Consider the following 23,762-nt stretch of genomic DNA (forward strand, 5'->3'; position numbering starts at 1 on the left):
ACCAGTGCACTCTCTGGGCTCACTGCAGTGCATCCCCAGTGGTGCCAGTGCACTCTCTGGACTCACTGCGCTGCATCCCCAGTGGTGCCAGTGCACTCTCTGGAGTCACTGCACTGCATCCAGTGTGGTGCCAGTGCACTCTCTGGACTCACTGCAGAGCATCCCCAGTGGTGCCAGTGCACTCTCGGGACTCACTGCACTGCATCCCCAGTGGTGCCGCTGCACTCTCTGGACTCACCAGGGTGAATCCCCAGTGTTGCCAGTGCACTCTCTGGACTCAGTGCAGTGCATCCCCAGTGGTGCCAGTGCACTCTCTGGACTCACTGCACTGCATCCCCAGTGGTGCCAGTGCACTCTCTGGACTCACTGCACTGCATCCCCAGTGGTGCCAGTGCACTCTCTGGACTCACTGCAGTGCATCCCCAGGTGTGCCAGTGCACTCTCTGGACTCACTGCACTGCATCCCCAGTGGTGCCAGTCCACTCTCTGGACTCACTGCACTGCATCCCCAGTGGTGCCAGTGCACTCTCTGGAGGCACTGCACTGCATCCCCAGTGGTGCCAGTGCACTCTCTGGACTCACTGCAGTGCATCCCCAGTGGTGCCAGTGTACTCTCTGGACTCACCGGGGTGAATCCCCAGGTAGTGCCAGTGCACTCTCTGGACTCACTGCAGTGCATCCCCAGTGGTGCCAGTGCACTCTCTGGACTCACTGCACTGCATCCCCAGTGGTGCCAGTGCACTCTCAGGACTCACTGCACTGCATCCCCAGTGGTACCAGTGCACTCTCTGGACTCACTGTAGTGCATCCCCAGTGTTGCCAGTGCACTCTCTGGACTCACTGCACTGCATCCCCAGTGGTGCCAGTGCACTCTCTGGAGTCACTGCACTGCATCCCAATAGGTGCCAGTGCACTCTCTGGACTCACAGCACTGCATCCCCAGTGGTGCCAGTACACTCTCTGGACTCACTGCACTGCATCCCCAGTGGTGCCAGTGTACTCTCTGGACTCACTGCAGTGCATCCCCAGTGGTGCCAGTGCACTCTCTGGAGTCACTGCAGTGCATCCCCAGTGGTGCCAGTGCACTCTCTGGACTCACTGCAGTGCATCCCCAGTGGTGCCAGTGCACTCTCTGGATTCACTGCAGTGCATCCCCAGTGGTGCCAGTGCAATCTCTGGACTCACTGCACTGCATCCCCAGTGGTGCCAGTGCACTCTCTGGACTCACCAGGGTGAATCCCCAGTGGTGCCAGTGCACTCTCTGGACTCGCTGCACTGCATCCCCAGTGGTGCCGCTGCACTCTCTGGACTCGCTGCACTGCATCCCCAGTGGTGCCAGTGCACTCTCTGGACTCGCTGCACTGCATCCCCAGTGATGCCTGTGCAGTCTCTGGACTCACTGCAGTGCATCCCCAGTGGTGCCAGTGCACTCTCTGGACTCACTGCACTGCATCCCCAGTGGTGCCAGTGCACTCTCTGGACTCACTGCACTGCATCCCCAGTGGTGCCAGTGCACTCTCAGGACTCACAGCACTGCATCCCCAGTGGTGCCAGTGCACTCTCTGGACTCACTGCAGTCCATCCCCAGTGGTGCCAGTGCACTCTCTGGACTCACTGCAGTGCATCCCCAGTGGTGGCAGTGCACTCTCTGGAGGCACTGCAGTGCATTCCCAGTGGTGCCAGTGCACTCTCTGGAGTCACTGCAGTGCATCCCCAGTGGTGCCAATGCACTCTGTAGAGTCACTGCACTGCATCCCCAGTGGTGCCAGTGCACTCTCTGGAGTCACTGCACTGCATCCCCAGTGGTGCCAGTGCACTCTCTGGACTCACTGCACTGCATCCCCAGTGGTGCTAGTGCACTCTCTGGACTCACTGCAGAGCATCCCCAGTGGTGGCAGTGCACGCTCTGGACTCACTGCAGTGCATTTCCTGTGGTGCCAGTGCACTCTCTGGACTCACTGCACTGCATCCCCAGTGGTGCCAGTGCACTCTCTGGACTCACTGCAATGCATCCCCAGTGGTGCCAGTGTACTCTCTGGACTCACTGCAGTGCATCCCCAGTGGTGCCAGTGCACTCTCTGGACTCACTGCGCTGCATCCCCAGTGGTGCCAGTGCACTCTCTGGACTCACTGCAGTGCATCCCCAGTGGTGCCAGTGCACTCTCTGGACTCACTGCAGTGCATCCCCAGTGGTGCCAGTGCACTCTCTGTACTCACTGCAGTGCATCCCCAGTGGTGCCAGTGCACTCTCTGGACTCACTGCAGTGCATCCCCAGTTGTGCCTGTGCACTCTCTGGACTCACTGCAGTGCATCCCCAGTGGTGCCAGTGCACTCTCTGGACTCACTGCACTGCATCCGCAGTGGTGCCAGTGCACTCTCAGGAATCACTGCACTGCATCCCCAGTGGTGCCAGTGCACTCTCTGGACTCACTGCACTGCATTCGCAGTGGTGCCTGTGCAGTCTCTGGACTCACTGCAGTGCATCCCCAGTGGTGACAGTGCACTCTCTGGACTCACTGCAATGCATCCCCTGTGGTGCCAGTGTACTCTCTGGACTCACTGCAGTGCATCCCCGGTGGTGCCAGTGCACTCTCTGGACTCACTGCAGTGCATCCCCAGTGGTGCCAGTGCACTCTCTGGACTCACCGGGGTGCATCTCCAGTGGTACCAGTGCACTCTCTGGGCTCACTGCAGTGCATCCCAGGTGGTGCCAGTGCACTCTCTGGACTCACTGCAGTGCATCCTCAGTGGTGACAGTGCACTCTCTGGCCTCACTGCAGTGCATCCAGTGTGGTTCCAGTACACTCTCTGGACTCACTGCACTGCATTCCCAGTGGAGCCAGTGCACTCTCTGGACTCACTGCAGTGCATCCCCAGTGGTGCCAGTGCACTCTCTGGACTCACTGCAGTGCATCCCCAGTGGTGCCAGTGCACTCTCTGGAGTCACTGCGCTGCATCCCCAGTGGTGCCAGTGCACTCTCTGCACTCACTGCACTGCATCCCCAGTGGTGCCAGTGCACTCTCTGGACTCACTGCAGTGCAACCCCAGTGGTGCCAGTGCACTCTCTGGAGGCACTGCACTGCATCCCCTGTGGTGCCAGTGCACTCTCTGGAGTCACTGCAGTGCATCCCCAGTGGTGCCAATGCACTCTGTAGAGTCACTGCAGTGCATCCCCAGTGGTTCCAGTGCACTCTCTGGAGTCACTGCAGTGCATCCCCAGTGGTGCCAGTACACTCTCTGGAGTCACTGCACTGCATCCAGTGTGGTGCCAGTGCACTCTCTGGACTCACTGCAGAGCATCCCCAGTGGTGTCAGTGCACTCTCAGGACTCACTGCACTGCATCCCCAGTGGTGCCGCTGCACTCTCTGGACTCACCAGGGTGAATCCCCAGTGTTGCCAGTGCACTCTCTGGACTCACTGCAGTGCATCCCCAGTGGTGCCAGTGCACTCTCTGGACTCACTGCACTGCATCCCCAGTGGTGCCAGTGCACTCTCTGGACTCACTGCACTGCATTCGCTGTGGTGCCAGTGCACTCTCTGGACTCACTGCACTGCATCCCCACTGGTGCCAGTGCACTCTCTTTACTCACTGCGCTGCATCCCCAGTAGTGCCAGTGCACTCTCTGGACTCACTGCACTGCATCCCCAGTGGTGCCAGTGCACTCTCTGGACTCACTGCAGTGCATCCCCAGTGGTGCCAGCGCACTCTCTGGACTCACTGCACTGCATCCCCAGTGGTGACAGTGCACTCTCTGGACTCACTGCGCTGCATCCCCAGTGGTGCCAGTGCACTCTCTGGACTCACTGTGCTGCATCCCCAGTGGTGCCAGTGCACTCTCTGGACTCACTGCAGTGCATCCCCAGGTGTACCAGTGCACTCTCTGGACTCACTGCACTGCATCCCCAGTGGTGCCAGTCCACTCTCTGGACTCACTGCACTGCATCCCCAGTGGTGCCAGTGCACTCTCTGGAGGCACTGCACTGCATCCCCAGTGGTGCCAGTGCACTCTCTGGACTCACTGCAGTGCATCCCCAGTGGTGCCAGTGCACTCTCTGGACTCACCGGGGTGAATCCCCAGGTAGTGCCAGTGCACTCTCTGGACTCACTGCAGTGCATCCCCAGTGGTGCCAGTGCACTCTCTGGACTCACTGCACTGCATCCCCAGTGGTGCCAGTCCACTCTCTGGACTCACTGCACTGCATCCCCACTGGTGCCAGTGCACTCTCTGGACTCACTGCACTGCATCCCCACTGGTGCCAGTGCACTCTCTGGACTCACTGCAGTGCATCCCCAGTGGTGCCAGTGCACTCTCTGGACTCACTGCACGGCATGCCCGGTGGTGCTAGTGCACTCTCTGGACTCACTTCACTGCATCACCTGTTGTTCCAGTGCACTCTCTGAAGTCACTGCAGTGCATCCCCAGTGGTGCCAGTGCACTCTCTGGACTCACTGCAGTGCATCCCCAGTGGTGCCAGTGCACTCTCTGGAGGCTCTGCACTGCATGCCCAGTGGTGCCAGTGCGCTCTCTGGACTCACTGCACTGCATCCCAAGTGGTGCCAGTGCACTCTCTGGACTCACTGCAGTGCATCCCCAGTGGTTCCAGTGCACTCTCTGGACTCACTGCACTGCATCCCCAGTGGTGCCAGTGCACTCTCTGGACTCACTGCAGTGCATCCCCATTGGTGCCAGTGCACTCTCTGGACTCACTGCAGTGCATCCCCAGTGGTGCCAGTGCACTCTCTGGACTCACTGCAGTGCATCCCCAGTGGTGCCTGTGCAGTCTCTGGACTCACTGCAGTGCATCCCCAGTGGTGCCAGTGCACTCTCTGGACTCACTGCGCTGCATCACCACTGGTGCCAGTGCACTCTCTGGACTCACTGCGCTGCATCCCCAGTGGTGCCAGAGCACTCTCTCGACTCACTGCGTTGCATCCCCAGTGGTGCCAGTGCACTCTCTGCACTCACTGCGCTGCATCCCCAGTGGTACCAGTGCACTCTCTGGACTCACTGCGCTGCATCCGCAGTGGTGCCAGTGCACTCTCTGGACTCACTGCACTGCATCCCCAGTGGTGCCAGTGCACTCTCTGGACTCACTGCAGTGCATCCCCAGTGGTGCCAGTGCACTCTCTGGATTCACTGCAGTGCCTCACCAGTGGGGCCAGTGCACTCTATGGACTCACTGCACTGCATCGCCAGTGGTGCCAGTGCACTCTCTGGACTCACTGCAGTGCATCCCCAGTGGTGCCAGTGCACTCTCTGGACTCACCAGCGTGAATCCCCAGTGGTGCCAGTGCACTCTCTGGACTCACTGCAGTGCATCCCCAGTGGTGCCAGTGCACTCTCTGGAGTCACTGCAGTGCATCCCCAGGGGTGCCAGTGCACTCTCTGGACTCACTGCACTGCATCCCCAGTGGTGCCAGGGCACTCTCTGGACTCACTGCATTGCATCCCCAGTGGTGCCAGTGCACTCTCTGGACTCACCGGGGTGCATCCCCAGTGGTACCAGTGCACTCTCTGGACTCACTGCGCTGCATCCCCAGGGGTGCCAGTGCACTCTCTGGACTCACCAGGGTGAATCCCCAGTGGTGCCAGTGCACTCTCTGGGCTCACTGCAGTGCATCCCAGGTGGTACCAGTGCACTCTCTGGGCTCACTGCAGTACATCCAGTGTGGTTCCAGTACACTCTCTGGACTCACTGCACTGCATCCCCAGTGGAGCCAGTGCACTCCCTGGACTCACTGCACTGCATCCCCAGGGGTGCCAGTGCACTCTCTGGAGTCACTGCACTGCATCCCCTGTGGTTCCAGTGTACTCTCTGGACTCACTGCGCTGCATCCCCAGTGGTGCCAGTGCACTCTCTGGACTCACTGCACTGCATCCCCAGTGGTGCCAGTGCACTCTCTGGACTCACTGCACTGCATCCCCTGTGGTGCCAGTGCACTCTCTGGAGTCACTGCAGTGCATCCCCAGTGGTGCCAGTGCACTCTCTGGAGTCACTGCAGTGCATCCCCAGGGGTGCCAGTGCACTCTCTGGACTCACTGCACTGCATCCCCAGTGGTGCCAGGGCACTCTCTGGACTCACTGCATTGCATCCCCAGTGGTGCCAGTGCACTCTCTGGACTCACCGGGGTGCATCCCCAGTGGTACCAGTGCACTCTCTGGACTCACTGCGCTGCATCCCCAGGGGTGCCAGTGCACTCTCTGGACTCACCAGGGTGAATCCCCAGTGGTGCCAGTGCACTCTCTGGGCTCACTGCAGTGCATCCCAGGTGGTACCAGTGCACTCTCTGGGCTCACTGCAGTACATCCAGTGTGGTTCCAGTACACTCTCTGGACTCACTGCACTGCATCCCCAGTGGAGCCAGTGCACTCCCTGGACTCACTGCACTGCATCCCCAGGGGTGCCAGTGCACTCTCTGGAGTCACTGCACTGCATCCCCTGTGGTTCCAGTGTACTCTCTGGACTCACTGCGCTGCATCCCCAGTGGTGCCAGTGCACTCTCTGGACTCACTGCACTGCATCCCCAGTGGTGCCAGTGCACTCTCTGGACTCACTGCACTGCATCCCCTGTGGTGCCAGTGCACTCTCTGGAGTCACTGCACTGCATCCCCTGTGGTTCCAGTGTACTCTCTGGACTCACAGCACTGCATCTCCAGTGGTGCCAGTGCACTCTCTAGACTCACTGCGCTGCATCCCCAGTGGTGCCAGTGCACTCTCTGCACTCACTGCACTGCATCCCCAGTGGTGCCAGTGCACTCTCTGGACTCACTGCAGTGCAACCCCAGTGGTGCCAGTGCACTCTCTGGAGGCACTGCACTGCATCCCCTGTGGTGCCAGTGCACTCTCTGGAGTCACTGCAGTGCATCCCCAGTGGTGCCAATGCACTCTGTAGAGTCACTGCAGTGCATCCCCAGTGGTTCCAGTGCACTCTCTGGAGTCACTGCAGTGCATCCCCAGTGGTGCCAGTACACTCTCTGGAGTCACTGCACTGCATCCAGTGTGGTGCCAGTGCACTCTCTGGACTCACTGCAGAGCATCCCCAGTGGTGCCAGTGCACTCTCGGGACTCACTGCACTGCATCCCCAGTGGTGCCGCTGCACTCTCTGGACTCACCAGGGTGAATCCCCAGTGTTGCCAGTGCACTCTCTGGACTCACTGCAGTGCATCCCCAGTGGTGCCAGTGCACTCTCTGGACTCACTGCACTGCATCCCCAGTGGTGCCAGTGCACTCTCTGGACTCACTGCACTGCATTCGCAGTGGTGCCAGTGCACTCTCTGGACTCACTGCACTGCATCCCCACTGGTGCCAGTGCACTCTCTGGACTCACTGCGCTGCATCCCCAGTAGTGCCAGTGCACTCTCTGGACTCACTGCACTGCATCCCCAGTGGTGCCAGTGCACTCTCTGGACTCACTGCAGTGCATCCCCAGTGGTGCCAGCGCACTCTCTGGACTCACTGCACTGCATCCCCAGTGGTGACAGTGCACTCTCTGGACTCACTGCGCTGCATCCCCAGTGGTGCCAGTGCACTCTCTGGACTCACTGTGCTGCATCCCCAGTGGTGCCAGTGCACTCTCTGGACTCACTGCAGTGCATCCCCAGGTGTGCCAGTGCACTCTCTGGACTCACTGCACTGCATCCCCAGTGGTGCCAGTCCACTCTCTGGACTCACTGCACTGCATCCCCAGTGGTGCCAGTGCACTCTCTGGAGGCACTGCACTGCATCCCCAGTGGTGCCAGTGCACTCTCTGGACTCACTGCAGTGCATCCCCAGTGGTGCCAGTGCACTCTCTGGACTCACCGGGGTGAATCCCCAGGTAGTGCCAGTGCACTCTCTGGACTCACTGCAGTGCATCCCCAGTGGTGCCAGTGCACTCTCTGGACTCACTGCACTGCATCCCCAGTGGTGCCAGTCCACTCTCTGGACTCACTGCACTGCATCCCCACTGGTGCCAGTGCACTCTCTGGACTCACTGCACTGCATCCCCACTGGTGCCAGTGCACTCTCTGGACTCACTGCAGTGCATCCCCAGTGGTGCCAGTGCACTCTCTGGACTCACTGCACGGCATGCCCGGTGGTGCTAGTGCACTCTCTGGACTCACTTCACTGCATCACCTGTTGTTCCAGTGCACTCTCTGAAGTCACTGCAGTGCATCCCCAGTGGTGCCAGTGCACTCTCTGGACTCACTGCAGTGCATCCCCAGTGGTGCCAGTGCACTCTCTGGAGGCTCTGCACTGCATGCCCAGTGGTGCCAGTGCGCTCTCTGGACTCACTGCACTGCATCCCAAGTGGTGCCAGTGCACTCTCTGGACTCACTGCAGTGCATCCCCAGTGGTTCCAGTGCACTCTCTGGACTCACTGCACTGCATCCCCAGTGGTGCCAGTGCACTCTCTGGACTCACTGCAGTGCATCCCCAGCGGTGCCAGTGCACTCTCTGGACTCACTGCACTGCATCCCCAGTGGTGCCAGTGCACTCTCTGGACTCACTGCAGTGCATCCCCAGTGGTGCCTGTGCAGTCTCTGGACTCACTGCAGTGCATCCCCTGTGGTGCCAGTGCACTCTCTGGACTCACTGCGCTGCATCACCACTGGTGCCAGTGCACTCTCTGGACTCACTGCGCTGCATCCCCAGTGGTGCCAGAGCACTCTCTCGACTCACTGCGTTGCATCCCCAGTGGTGCCAGTGCACTCTCTGCACTCACTGCGCTGCATCCCCAGTGGTACCAGTGCACTCTCTGGACTCACTGCGCTGCATCCGCAGTGGTGCCAGTGCACTCTCTGGACTCAATGCACTGCATCCCCAGTGGTGCCAGTGCACTCTCTGGACTCACTGCAGTGCATCCCCAGTGGTGCCAGTGCACTCTCTGGATTCACTGCAGTGCCTCACCAGTGGGGCCAGTGCACTCTATGGACTCACTGCACTGCATCGCCAGTGGTGCCAGTGCACTCTCTGGACTCACTGCAGTGCATCCCCAGTGGTGCCAGTGCACTCTCTGGACTCACCAGCGTGAATCCCCAGTGGTGCCAGTGCACTCTCTGGACTCACTGCAGTGCATCCCCAGTGGTGCCAGTGCACTCTCTGGAGTCACTGCAGTGCATCCCCAGGGGTGCCAGTGCACTCTCTGGACTCACTGCACTGCATCCCCAGTGGTGCCAGGGCACTCTCTGGACTCACTGCATTGCATCCCCAGTGGTGCCAGTGCACTCTCTGGACTCACCGGGGTGCATCCCCAGTGGTACCAGTGCACTCTCTGGACTCACTGCGCTGCATCCCCAGGGGTGCCAGTGCACTCTCTGGACTCACCAGGGTGAATCCCCAGTGGTGCCAGTGCACTCTCTGGGCTCACTGCAGTGCATCCCAGGTGGTACCAGTGCACTCTCTGGGCTCACTGCAGTACATCCAGTGTGGTTCCAGTACACTCTCTGGACTCACTGCACTGCATCCCCAGTGGAGCCAGTGCACTCCCTGGACTCACTGCACTGCATCTCCAGGGGTGCCAGTGCACTCTCTGGAGTCACTGCACTGCATCCCCTGTGGTTCCAGTGTACTCTCTGGACTCACTGCGCTGCATCCCCAGTGGTGCCAGTGCACTCTCTGGACTCACTGCACTGCATCCCCAGTGGTGCCAGTGCACTCTCTGGACTCACTGCACTGCATCCCCTGTGGTGCCAGTGCACTCTCTGGAGTCACTGCACTGCATCCCCTGTGGTTCCAGTGTACTCTCTGGACTCACAGCACTGCATCTCCAGTGGTGCCAGTGCACTCTCTAGACTCACTGCGCTGCATCCCCAGTGGTGCCAGTGCACTCTCTGGACTCACTGCAGTGCATCCCCAGTGGTGCCTGTGCAGTCTCTGGACTCACTGCAGTGCATCCCCTGTGGTGCCAGTGCACTCTCTGGACTCACTGCAGTGCATCCCCAGATGTGCCAGTGCACTCTCTGGACTCACTGCGCTGCATCCCCAGTGGTGCCAGTGCACTCTCTGGACTCACTGCACTGCATCCCCAGTGGTGCCAGTGCACTCTCTGGACTCACTGCGCTGCATCCCCAGTGGTGCCAGTGCACTCTCTCGACTCACTGCGTTGCATCCCCAGTGGTGCCAGTGCACTCTCTGCACTCTCTGCGCTGCATTCCCAGTGGTGCCAGTGCACTCTCTAGACTCACTGCGCTGCATCGCCAGTGGTGCCAGTGCACTCTCTGGACTCACTGCAGTGCATCCCCTGTGGTGCCAGTGCACTCTCTGGACTCACTGCGCTGCATCCCCAGATGTGCCAGTGCACTCTCTGGACTCACTGCGCTGCATCCCCAGTGGTGCCAGTGCACTCTCTCGACTCACTGCGTTGCATCCCCAGTGGTTCCAGTGCACTCTCTGCACTCACTGCGCGGCATCCCCTGTGGTGCCAGTGCACTCTCTGGACTCACTGCGCTGCATCCCCAGTGGTGCCTGTGCACTCTCTGGACTCACTGCACTGCATCCCCAGTGGTGCCAGTGCACTCTCTGGACTCACTGCACTGCATCCCCAGTGGTGCCAGTGCACTCTCTGGATTCACTGCAGTGCCTCACCAGTGGTGCCAGTGCACTCTCTGGAGTCACTGCAGTGCATCCCCAGTGGTGCCAGTGCACTCTCTGGACTCACTGCAGTGCATCCCCAGTGGTGCCAGTGCACTCTCTGGACTCAATGCACTGCATCCCCAGTGGTGCCAGTGCAGTCTCTGGACTCACTGCAGTGCATCCCCAGTGGTGCCAGTCCACTCTCTGGACTCACTGCACTGCATCCCCAGTAGTGCCAGTGCACTCACTGGACTCACTGCGCTGCATCCCCAGAGGTGCCTGTGCACTCTCTGGACTCTCTGCGCTGCATCCCCAGTGGTGACAGTGCACTCTCTGGACTCACTGCACTGCATCCCCACTGGTGCCAGTGCGCTCTCTGGACTCATTGCGTTGCATCCCCAGTGGTGCCAGTGCGCTATCTGGACTCACTGCACTGCATCCCCAGTGGTGCCAGTGCACTATCTGGACTCACTGCAGTGCAGCCCCAGTGGTACCAGTGCACTCTCTGGACTCACTGCAGTGCATCCCCAGTGGTGCCAGTGCACTCTCTGGACTCACTGCAGTGCATCCCCAGTGGTGCCAGTGCACTCTCTGGAGTCACTGCGCTGCATCCCCAGTGGAGCCAGTGCACTCTCTGCACTCACTGCACTGCATCCCCAGTGGTGCCTGTGCACTCTCTGGACTCACTGCAGTGCAACCCCAGTGGTGCCAGTGCACTCTCTGGAGGCACTGCACTGCATCCCCTGTGGTGCCAGTGCACTCTCTGGAGTCACTGCAGTGCATCCCCAGTGGTGCCAATGCACTCTGTAGAGTCACTGCAGTGCATCCCCAGTGGTGCCAGTGCACTCTCTGGACTCACTGCAGAGCATCCCCAGTGGTGCCAGTGCACTCTCTGGACTCACTGCACTGCATCCCCAGTGGTGCCAGTGCACTCTCTGGACTCACTGCACTGCATCCCCATTGGTGCCAGTGCACTCTCTGAACTCACTGCACTGCATCCCCAGTGGTGCCAGTGCACTCTCTGGACTCACTGCAATGCATCCCCAGTGGTGCCAGTGCACTCTCTGGAGGCACTGCACTGCATCCCCAGTGGTGACAGTGCACTCTCTGGACTCACTGCACTGCATCCCCAGTGGTGACAGTGCACTCTCTGGACTCACTGCAGTGCCTCACCAGTGGGGCCAGTGCACTCTATGGACTCACTGCACTGCATTCCCTGTGGTGCCAGTGCACTCTCTGGACTCACTGCACTGCATCCCCAGTGGTGCCAGTGCACTCTCGGGACTCACTGCACTGCATCCCCAGTGGTGCCGCTGCACTCTCTGGACTCACCAGGGTGAATCCCCAGTGTTGCCAGTGCACTCTCTGGACTCACTGCAGTGCATCCCCAGTGGTGCCAGTGCACTCTCTGGACTCACTGCACTGCATCCCCAGTGGTGCCAGTGCACTCTCTGGACTCACTGCACTGCATCCGCAGTGGTGCCAGTGCACTCTCTGGACTCACTGCACTGCATCCCCACTGGTGCCAGTGCACTCTCTGGACTCACTGCGCTGCATCCCCAGTGGTGCCAGTGCACTCTCTTGACTCACTGCACTGCATCCCCAGTGGTGCCAGTGCACTCTCTGGACTCACTGCAGTGCATCCCCAGTGGTGCCAGCGCACTCTCTGGACTCACTGCACTGCATCCCCAGTGGTGACAGTGCACTCTCTGGACTCACTGCGCTGCATCCCCAGTGGTGCCAGTGCACTCTCTGGACTCACTGTGCTGCATCCCCAGTGGTGCCAGTGCACTCTCTGGACTCACTGCAGTGCATCCCCAGGTGTGCCAGTGCACTCTCTGGACTCACTGCGCTGCATCCCCAGTGGTGCCAGTCCACTCTCTGGACTCACTGCACTGCATCCCCAGTAGTGCCAGTGCACTCACTGGACTCACTGCGCTGCATCCCCAGAGGTGCCTGTGCACTCTCTGGACTCTCTGCGCTGCATCCCCAGTGGTGACAGTGCACTCTCTGGACTCACTGCACTGCATCCCCACTGGTGCCAGTGCGCTCTCTGGACTCATTGCGTTGCATCCCCAGTGGTGCCAGTGCGCTATCTGGACTCACTGCACTGCATCCCCAGTGGTGCCAGTGCACTCTCTGGACTCACTGCAGTGCAGCCCCAGTGGTACCAGTGCACTCTCTGGACTCACTGCGCTGCATCCCCAGTGGTGCCAGTGCACTCTCTGGACTCACTGCAGTGCATCCCCAGTGGTGCCAGTGCACTCTCTGGAGTCACTGCGCTGCATCCCCAGTGGTGCCAGTGCACTCTCTGCACTCACTGCACTGCATCCCCAGTGGTGCCAGTGCACTCTCTGGACTCACTGCAGTGCAACCCCAGTGGTGCCAGTGCACTCTCTGGAGGCACTGCACTGCATCCCCTGTAGTGCCAGTGCACTCTCTGGAGTCACTGCAGTGCATCCCCAGTGGTGCCAATGCACTCTGTAGAGTCACTGCAGTGCTTCCCCAGTGGTTCCAGTGCACTATCTGGAGTCACTGCAGTGCATCCCCAGTGGTGCCAGTACACTCTCTGGAGTCACTGCACTGCATCCAGTGTGGTGCCAGTGCACTCTCTGGACTCACTGGGGAGCATCCCCAGTGGTGCCAGTGCACTCTCGGGACTCACTGCACTGCATCCCCAGTGGTGCCGCTGCACTCTCTGGACTCACCAGGGTGAATCCCCAGTGTTGCCAGTGCACTCTCTGGACTCACTGCAGTGCATCCCCAGTGGTGCCAGTGCACTCTCTGGACTCACTGCACTGCATCCCCAGTGGTGCCAGTGCACTCTCTGGACTCACTGCACTGCATTCGCAGTGGTGCCAGTGCACTCTCTGGACTCACTGCACTGCATCCCCACTGGTGCCAGTGCACTCTCTGGACTCACTGCGCTGCATCCCCAGTAGTGCCAGTGCACTCTCTGGACTCACTGCACTGCATCCCCAGTGGTGCCAGTGCACTCTCTGGACTCACTGCAGTGCATCCCCAGGTGTGCCAGTGCACTCTCTGGACTCACTGCACTGCATCCCCAGTGGTGCCAGTCCACTCTCTGGACTCACTGCACTGCATCCCCAGTGGTGCCAGTGCACTCTCTGGAAGCACTGCACTGCATCCCCAGTGGTGCCAGTGCACTCTCTGGACTCACTGCAGTGCATCCCCAGTGGTGCCAGTGCACTCTCTGGACTCACCGGGGTGAATCCCCAGGTAGTGCCAGTGCACTCTCTGGACTCACTGCAGTGCATCCCCAGTGGTGCCAGTGCACTCTCTGGACTCACTGCACTGCATCCCCAGTGGTGCCAGTGCACTCTCAGGACTCACTGCACTGCATCCCCAGTGGTACCAGTGCACTCTCTGGACTCACTGTAGTGCATCCCCAGTGTTGCCAGTGCACTCTCTGGACTCACTGCACTGCATCCCCAGTGGTGCCAGTGCACTCTCTGGACTCACTGCACTGCATCCCAATAGGTGCCAGTGCACTCTCTGGACTCACAGCACTGCATCCCCAGTGGTGCCAGTGCACTCTCTGGACTCACTGTACTGCATCCCCAGTGGTGCCAGTGTACTCTCTGGACTCACTGCAGTGCATCCCCAGTGGTGCCAGTGCACTCTCTGGAGTCATTGCAGTGCATCGCCAGTGGTGCCAGTGCACTCTCTGGACTCACTGCAGTGCATCCCCAGTGGTGCCAGTGCACTCTCTGGATTCACTGCAGTGCATCCCCAGTGGTGCCAGTGCAATCTCTGGACTCACTGCACTGCATCCCCAGTGGTGCCAGTGCACTCTCTGGACTCACCAGGGTGAATCCCCAGTGGTGCCAGTGCACTCTCTGGACTCGCTGCACTGCATCCCCAGTGGTGCCGCTGCACTCTCTGGACTCGCTGCACTGCATCCCCAGTGGTGCCAGTGCACTCTCTGGACTCGCTGCACTGCATCCCCAGTGATGCCTGTGCAGTCTCTGGACTCACTGCAGTGCATCCCCAGTGGTGCCAGTGCACTCTCTGGACTCACTGCACTGCATCCCCAGTGGTGCCAGTGCACTCTCTGGACTCACTGCACTGCATCCCCAGTGGTGCCAGTGCACTCTCAGGACTCACAGCACTGCATCCCCAGTGGTGCCAGTGCACTCTCTGGACTCACTGCAGTCCATCCCCAGTGGTGCCAGTGCACTCTCTGGACTCACTGCAGTGCATCCCCAGTGGTGGCAGTGCACTCTCTGGAGGCACTGCAGTGCATTCCCAGTGGTGCCAGTGCACTCTCTGGAGTCACTGCAGTGCATCCCCAGTGGTGCCAATGCACTCTGTAGAGTCACTGCACTGCATCCCCAGTGGTGCCAGTGCACTCTCTGGAGTCACTGCACTGCATCCCCAGTGGTGCCAGTGCACTCTCTGGACTCACTGCACTGCATCCCCAGTGGTGCTAGTGCACTCTCTGGACTCACTGCAGAGCATCCCCAGTGGTGGCAGTGCACGCTCTGGACTCACTGCAGTGCATTTCCTGTGGTGCCAGTGCACTCTCTGGACTCACTGCACTGCATCCCCAGTGGTGCCAGTGCACTCTCTGGACTCACTGCAATGCATCCCCAGTGGTGCCAGTGTACTCTCTGGACTCACTGCAGTGCATCCCCAGTGGTGCCAGTGCACTCTCTGGACTCACTGCGCTGCATCCCCAGTGGTGCCAGTGCACTCTCTGGACTCACTGCAGTGCATCCCCAGTGGTGCCAGTGCACTCTCTGGACTCACTGCAGTGCATCCCCAGTGGTGCCAGTGCACTCTCTGTACTCACTGCAGTGCATCCCCAGTGGTGCCAGTGCACTCTCTGGACTCACTGCAGTGCATCCCCAGTTGTGCCTGTGCACTCTCTGGACTCACTGCAGTGCATCCCCAGTGGTGCCAGTGCACTCTCTGGACTCACTGCACTGCATCCGCAGTGGTGCCAGTGCACTCTCAGGAATCACTGCACTGCATCCCCAGTGGTGCCAGTGCACTCTCTGGACTCACTGCACTGCATTCCCAGTGGTGCCTGTGCAGTCTCTGGACTCACTGCAGTGCATCCCCAGTGGTGACAGTGCACTCTCTGGACTCACTGCAATGCATCCCCTGTGGTGCCAGTGTACTCTCTGGACTCACTGCAGTGCATCCCCGGTGGTGCCAGTGCACTCTCTGGACTCACTGCAGTGCATCCCCAGTGGTGCCAGTGCACTCTCTGGACTCACCGGGGTGCATCTCCAGTGGTACCAGTGCACTCTCTGGGCTCACTGCAGTGCATCCCCAGTGGTGCCAGTGCACTCTCTGGAGTCACTGCACTGCATCCAGTGTGGTGCCAGTGCACTCTCTGGACTCACTGCAGAGCATCCCCAGTGGTGCCAGTGCACTCTCGGGACTCACTGCACTGCATCCCCAGTGGTGCCGCTGCACTCTCTGGACTCACCAGGGTGAATCCCCAGTGTTGCCAGTGCACTCTCTGGACTCACTGCAGTGCATCCCCAGTGGTGCCAGTGCACTCTCTGGACTCACTGCACTGCATCCCCAGTGGTGCCAGTGCACTCTCTGGACTCACTGCACTGCATTCGCAGTGGTGCCAGTGCACTCTCTGGACTCACTGCACTGCATCCCCACTGGTGCCAGTGCACTCTCTGGACTCACTGCGCTGCATCCCCAGTAGTGCCAGTGCACTCTCTGGACTCACTGCACTGCATCCCCAGTGGTGCCAGTGCACTCTCTGGACTCACTGCAGTGCATCCCCAGGTGTGCCAGTGCACTCTCTGGACTCACTGCACTGCATCCCCAGTGGTGCCAGTCCACTCTCTGGACTCACTGCACTGCATCCCCAGTGGTGCCAGTGCACTCTCTGGAGGCACTGCACTGCATCCCCAGTGGTGCCAGTGCACTCTCTGGACTCACTGCAGTGCATCCCCAGTGGTGCCAGTGTACTCTCTGGACTCACCGGGGTGAATCCCCAGGTAGTGCCAGTGCACTCTCTGGACTCACTGCAGTGCATCCCCAGTGGTGCCAGTGCACTCTCTGGACTCACTGCACTGCATCCCCAGTGGTGCCAGTGCACTCTCAGGACTCACTGCACTGCATCCCCAGTGGTACCAGTGCACTCTCTGGACTCACTGTAGTGCATCCCCAGTGTTGCCAGTGCACTCTCTGGACTCACTGCACTGCATCCCCAGTGGTGCCAGTGCACTCTCTGGAGTCACTGCACTGCATCCCAATAGGTGCGAGTGCACTCTCTGGACTCACAGCACTGCATCCCCAGTGGTGCCAGTGCACTCTCTGGACTCACTGCACTGCATCCCCAGTGGTGCCAGTGTACTCTCTGGACTCACTGCAGTGCATCCCCAGTGGTGCCAGTGCACTCTCTGGAGTCACTGCAGTGCATCGCCAGTGGTGCCAGTGCACTCTCTGGACTCACTGCAGTGCATCCCCAGTGGTGCCAGTGCACTCTCTGGATTCACTGCAGTGCATCCCCAGTGGTGCCAGTGCAATCTCTGGACTCACTGCACTGCATCCCCAGTGGTGCCAGTGCACTCTCTGGACTCACCAGGGTGAATCCCCAGTGGTGCCAGTGCACTCTCTGGACTCGCTGCACTGCATCCCCAGTGGTGCCGCTGCACTCTCTGGACTCGCTGCACTGCATCCCCAGTGGTGCCAGTGCACTCTCTGGACTCGCTGCACTGCATCCCCAGTGATGCCTGTGCAGTCTCTGGACTCACTGCAGTGCATCCCCAGTGGTGCCAGTGCACTCTCTGGACTCACTGCACTGCATCCCCAGTGGTGCCAGTGCACTCTCTGGACTCACTGCACTGCATCCCCAGTGGTGCCAGTGCACTCTCAGGACTCACAGCACTGCATCCCCAGTGGTGCCAGTGCACTCTCTGGACTCACTGCAGTCCATCCCCAGTGGTGCCAGTGCACTCTCTGGACTCACTGCAGTGCATCCCCAGTGGTGGCAGTGCACTCTCTGGAGGCACTGCAGTGCATTCCCAGTGGTGCCAGTGCACTCTCTGGAGTCACTGCAGTGCATCCCCAGTGGTGCCAATGCACTCTGTAGAGTCACTGCACTGCATCCCCAGTGGTGCCAGTGCACTCTCTGGAGTCACTGCACTGCATCCCCAGTGGTGCCAGTGCACTCTCTGGACTCACTGCACTGCATCCCCAGTGGTGCTAGTGCACTCTCTGGACTCACTGCAGAGCATCCCCAGTGGTGGCAGTGCACGCTCTGGACTCACTGCAGTGCATTTCCTGTGGTGCCAGTGCACTCTCTGGACTCACTGCACTGCATCCCCAGTGGTGCCAGTGCACTCTCTGGACTCACTGCAATGCATCCCCAGTGGTGCCAGTGTACTCTCTGGACTCACTGCAGTGCATCCCCAGTGGTGCCAGTGCACTCTCTGGACTCACTGCGCTGCATCCCCAGTGGTGCCAGTGCACTCTCTGGACTCACTGCAGTGCATCCCCAGTGGTGCCAGTGCACTCTCTGGACTCACTGCAGTGCATCCCCAGTGGTGCCAGTGCACTCTCTGTACTCACTGCAGTGCATCCCCAGTGGTGCCAGTGCACTCTCTGGACTCACTGCAGTGCATCCCCAGTTGTGCCTGTGCACTCTCTGGACTCACTGCAGTGCATCCCCAGTGGTGCCAGTGCACTCTCTGGACTCACTGCACTGCATCCGCAGTGGTGCCAGTGCACTCTCAGGAGTCACTGCACTGCATCCCCAGTGGTGCCAGTGCACTCTCTGGACTCACTGCACTGCATTCCCAGTGGTGCCTGTGCAGTCTCTGGACTCACTGCAGTGCATCCCCAGTGGTGACAGTGCACTCTCTGGACTCACTGCAATGCATCCCCTGTGGTGCCAGTGTACTCTCTGGACTCACTGCAGTGCATCCCCGGTGGTGCCAGTGCACTCTCTGGACTCACTGCAGTGCATCCCCAGTGGTGCCAGTGCACTCTCTGGACTCACCGGGGTGCATCTCCAGTGGTACCAGTGCACTCTCTGGGCTCACTGCAGTGCATCCCCAGTGGTGCCAGTGCACTCTCTGGACTCACTGCGCTGCATCCCCAGTGGTGCCAGTGCACTCTCTGGACTCACTGCGCTGCATCCCCTGTGGTGCCAGTGCACTCTCTGGGCTCACTGCAGTGCATCCCAGGTGGTGCCAGTGCACTCTCTGGACTCACTGCAGTGCATCCTCAGTGGTGACAGTGCACTCTCTGGCCTCACTGCAGTGCATCCAGTGTGGTTCCAGTACACTCTCTGGACTCACTGCACTGCATTCCCAGTGGAGCCAGTGCACTCTCTGGACTCACTGCTCTGCATCCCCAGTGGTGCCAGTCCACTCTCTGGACTCACGCACTGCATCCCCAGTGGTGCCAGTGCACTCTCTGGACTCGCTGCACTGCATCCCCAGTGGTGCCTGTGCAGTCTCTGGACTCACTGCAGTGCATCCCCAGTGGTGCCAGTGCACTCTCTGGACTCACTGCACTGCATCCCCAGTGGTGCCAGTGCACTCTCTGGACTCACTGCACTGCATCCCCAGTGGTGACAGTGCACTCTCTGGACTGATTGCACTGCATTTCCAGGGGTGCCAGTGCACTCTCTGGACTCACTGCACTGCATCCCCATTGGTGCCAGTGCAGTCTCTGGAGTCACTGCAGTGCATCCCCAGTGGTGCCAGTGCACTCTCTGGACTCACTGCAGTGCATCCCCAGTGGTGCCAGTGCACTCTCTGGACTCACTGCAGTGCATCCCCAGTGGTGCCAGTGCACTCTCTGGACTCACTGCAGTGCATCCCCAGTGGTGCCAGTGCACTATCTGGACTCACTGCAGTGCATCCCCAGTGGTGCCAGTGCACTCTCTGGACTCACTGCAGTGCATCCCCAGTGGTGCCAGTGCACTCTCTGGACTCACTGCAGTGCATCCCCAGTGGTGCCAGTGCACTCTCTGGACTCACTGCAGTGCATCCCCAGTTGTGCCTGTGCACTCTCTGGACTCACTGCAGTGCATCCCCAGTGGTGCCAGTGCACTCTCTTGACTCACTGCACTGCATCCGCAGTGGTGCCAGTGCACTCTCAGGAATCACTGCACTGCATCCCCAGTGGTGCCAGTGCACTCTCTGGACTCACTGCACTGCATCCCCAGTGGTGCCTGTGCAGTCTCTGGACTCACTGCAGTGCATCCCCAGTGGTGCCAGTGCACTCTCTGGACTCACTGCACTGCATCCCCAGTGGTGCCAGTGTACTCTCTGGACTCACTGCAGTTCATCCCCGGTGGTGCCAGTGCACTCTCTGGACTCACTGCAGTGCATCCCCAGTGGTGCCAGTGCACTGTCTGGACTCACCGGGGTGCATCTCCAGTGGTACCAGTGCACTCTCTGGGCTCACTGCAGTGCATCCCCAGTGGTGCCAGTGCACTCTCTGGACTCACTGCGCTGCATCCCCAGTGGTGCCAGTGCACTCTCTGGACTCACTGCGCTGCATCCCCTGTGGTGCCAGTGCACTCTCTGGGCTCACTGCAGTGCATCCCAGGTGGTGCCAGTGCACTCTCTGGACTCACTGCAGTGCATCCTCAGTGGTGACAGTGCACTCTCTGGCCTCACTGCAGTGCATCCAGTGTGGTTCCAGTACACTTTCTGGACTCACTGCACTGCATTCCCAGTGGAGCCAGTGCACTCTCTGGACTCACTGCTCTGCATCCCCAGTGGTGTCAGTCCACTCTCTGGACTCACTGCACTGCATCCCCAGTGGTGCCAGTGCACTCTCTGGACTCGCTGCACTGCATCCCCAGTGGTGCCTGTGCAGTCTCTGGACTCACTGCAGTGCATCCCCAGTGGTGCCAGTGCACTCTCTGGACTCACTGCACTGCATCCCCAGTGGTGCCAGTGCACTCTCTGGACTCACTGCAGTGCATCCCCAGTGGTGCCAGTCCACTCTCTGGACTCACTGCAGTGCATCCCCAGTGGTGCCAGTGCACTCTCTGGACTCACTGCAGTGCATCCCCAGTGGTGACAGTGCACTCTCTGGACTGATTGCACTGCATCTCCAGTGGTGCCAGTGCACTCTCTGGACTCACTGCACTGCATCCCCATTGGTGCCAGTGCAGTCTCTGGAGTCACTGCAGTGCATCCCCAGTGGTGCCAGTGCACTCTCTGGACTCACTGCAGTGCATCCCCAGTGGTGCCAGTGCACTCTCTGGACTCACTGCAGTGCATCCCCAGTGGTGCCAGTGCACTCTCTGGACTCACTGCAGTGCATCCCCAGTGGTGCCAGTGCACTATCTGGACTCACTGCACTGCATCCCCAGTGGTGCCAGTGCACTCTCTGGACTCACTGCAGTGCATCCCCAGTGGTGCCAAGGCACTCTCTGGACTCACTGCAGTGCATCCCCAGTGGTGCCAGTGCACTCTCTGGACTCACTGCAGTGCATCCCCAGTTGTGCCTGTGCACTCTCTGGACTCACTGCAGTGCATCCCCAGTGGTGCCAGTGCACTCTCTGGACTCACTGCACTGCATCCCCAGTGGTGCCAGTGCACTCTCAGGACTCACTGCACTGCATCCCCAGTGGTGCCAGTGCACTCTCTGGACTCACTGCACTGCATCCCCAGTGGTGCCTGTGCAGTCTCTGGACTCACTGCACTGCATCCCCAGTGGTGCCAGTGCACTCTCTGGACTCACTGCAGTGCATCCCCAGTGGTGCCAGTGTACTCTCTGGACTCACTGCACTGCATCCCCGGTGGTGCCAGTGCACTCTCTGGACTCACTGCAGTGCATCCCCAGTGGTGCCAGTGCACTCTCTGGACTCACCGGGGTGCATCTCCAGTGGTACCAGTGCACTCTCTGGGCTCACTGCAGTGCATCCCCAGTGGTGCCAGTGCACTCTCTGGACTCACGGCGCTGCATCCCCAGTGGTGCCAGTGCACTCTCTGGACTCACTGCACTGCATCCCCAGAGGTGCCAGTGCACTCTCTGGACTCACTGCACTGCATCCCCTGTGGTGCCAGTGCACTCTGAGGACTCACTGCACTGCATCCCCAGTGGTGCCAGTGCACTCTCTGGACTCACTGCACTGCATCCCCAGAGGTGCCAGCGCACTCTCTGGACTCACTGCACTGCATCCCCAGTGGTGCCAGTGCACTCTCTGGACTCACTGCAGTGCATCCCCAGTGGTGCCAAGGCACTCTCTGGACTCACTGCAGTGCATCCCCAGTGGTGCCAGTGCACTCTCTGGACTCACTGCAGTGCATCCCCAGTTGTGCCTGTGCACTCTCTGGACTCACTGCAGTGCATCCCCAGTGGTGCCAGTGCACTCTCTGGACTCACTGCACTGCATCTCCAGTGGTGCCAGTGCACTCTCAGGACTCACTGCACTGCATCCCCAGTGGTGCCAGTGCACTCTCTGGACTCACTGCACTGCATCCCCAGTGGTGCCTGTGCAGTCTCTGGACTCACTGCACTGCATCCCCAGTGGTGCCAGTGCACTCTCTGGACTCACTGCAGTGCATCCCCAGTGGTGCCAGTGTACTCTCTGGACTCACTGCACTGCATCCCCGGTGGTGCCAGTGCACTCTCTGGACTCACTGCAGTGCATCCCCAGTGGTGCCAGTGCACTCTCTGGACTCACCGGGGTGCATCTCCAGTGGTACCAGTGCACTCTCTGGGCTCACTGCAGTGCATCCCCAGTGGAGCAAGTGCACTCTCTGGACTCACTGCACTGCATCCCAAGGGGTGCCAGTGCACTCTCTGGACTCACTGCACTGCATCCCCAGAGGTGCCAGTGCACTCTCTGGACTCACTGCACTGCATCCCCTGTGGTGCCAGTGCACTCTGAGGACTCACTGCACTGCATCCCCAGTGGTGCCAGTGCACTCTCTGGACTCACTGCACTGCATCCCCAGTGGAGCCAGTGCACTCTCTGGACTCACTGCACTGCATCCCCAGTGGTGCCAGTGCACTCTATGGACTCACCAGCGTGAATCCCCAGTGGTGCCAGTGCACTCTCTGGACTCACTGCAGTGCATCCCCAGTGGTGCCAGTGCACTCTCTGGAGTCACTGCAGTGCATCCCCAGTGGTGCCAGTGCACTATCTGGATTCACTGCAGTGCCTCACCAGTGGGGCCAGTGCACTCTATGGACTCACTGCACTGCATTCCCTGTGGTGCCAGTGCACACTCTGGACTCACTGCAATGCATCCCCAGTGGTGCCAGTGCACTCTCTGGACTCACTGCACTGCATCCCCAGTGGTGCCAGTGCACTCTATGGACTCACCAGCGTGAATCCCCAGTGGTGCCAGTGCACTCTCTGGACTCACTGCAGTGCATCCCCAGTGGTGCCAGTGCACTCTCTGGAGTTACTGCAGTGCATCCCCAGGGGTGCCAGTGCACTCTCTGGACTCACTGCACTGCATCTCCAGGGGTGCCAGTGCACTCTCTGGACTCACTGCAGTGCATCCCCAGTGGTGCCAGTGCACTCTCTGGACTCACTGCGCTGCATCCCCAGTGGTACCAGTGCACTCTATGGACTCACTGCAGTGCATCCCCAGTGGTGCCAGTGCACTCTCTGGACTCACTGCAGTGCATCCCCAGTGGTGACAGTGCACTCTCTGGACTCACCAGGGTGAATCCCCAGTGGTGCCAGTGCACTCTCTGGGCTCACTGCAGTGCATCCCAGGTGGTACCAGTGCACTCTCTGGACTCACTGCAGTGCATCCTCTGTGGTGACAGTACACTCTCTGGACTCACTGCACTGCATCCCCAGTGGAGCAAGTGCACTCTCTGGACTTACTGCACTGCATCCCAAGGGGTGCCAGTGCACTCTCTGGACTCACTGCAGTGCATCCCCAGTGGTGCCAGTCCACTCTCTGGAGTCACTGCACTGCATCCCCTGTGGTGCCAGTGCACTCTGTGGACTCACTGCACTGCATCCCCAGTGGTGCCAGTGCACTCTCTGGACTCACTGCAATGCATCCCCAGTGGTGCCAGTGCACTCTCTGGACTCACTGCGCTGCATCCCCAGTGGAGCCTGTGCACTCTCTGGACTCACTGCACTGCATCCCCAGTGGTGCCAGTGCACTCTCTGGACTCACTGCAGTGCATCCCCAGTGGTGCCAGAGCACTCTCCGGACTCACTGCACTGCATCCCCAGTGGTGCCAGTGTACTCTATGGACTCA

The sequence above is a fragment of the Anser brachyrhynchus genome, assembly GCF_964034855.1.
Source record: "Anser brachyrhynchus genome assembly, chromosome: 9".
Taxonomy (NCBI): Eukaryota; Metazoa; Chordata; class Aves; order Anseriformes; family Anatidae; genus Anser; species Anser brachyrhynchus.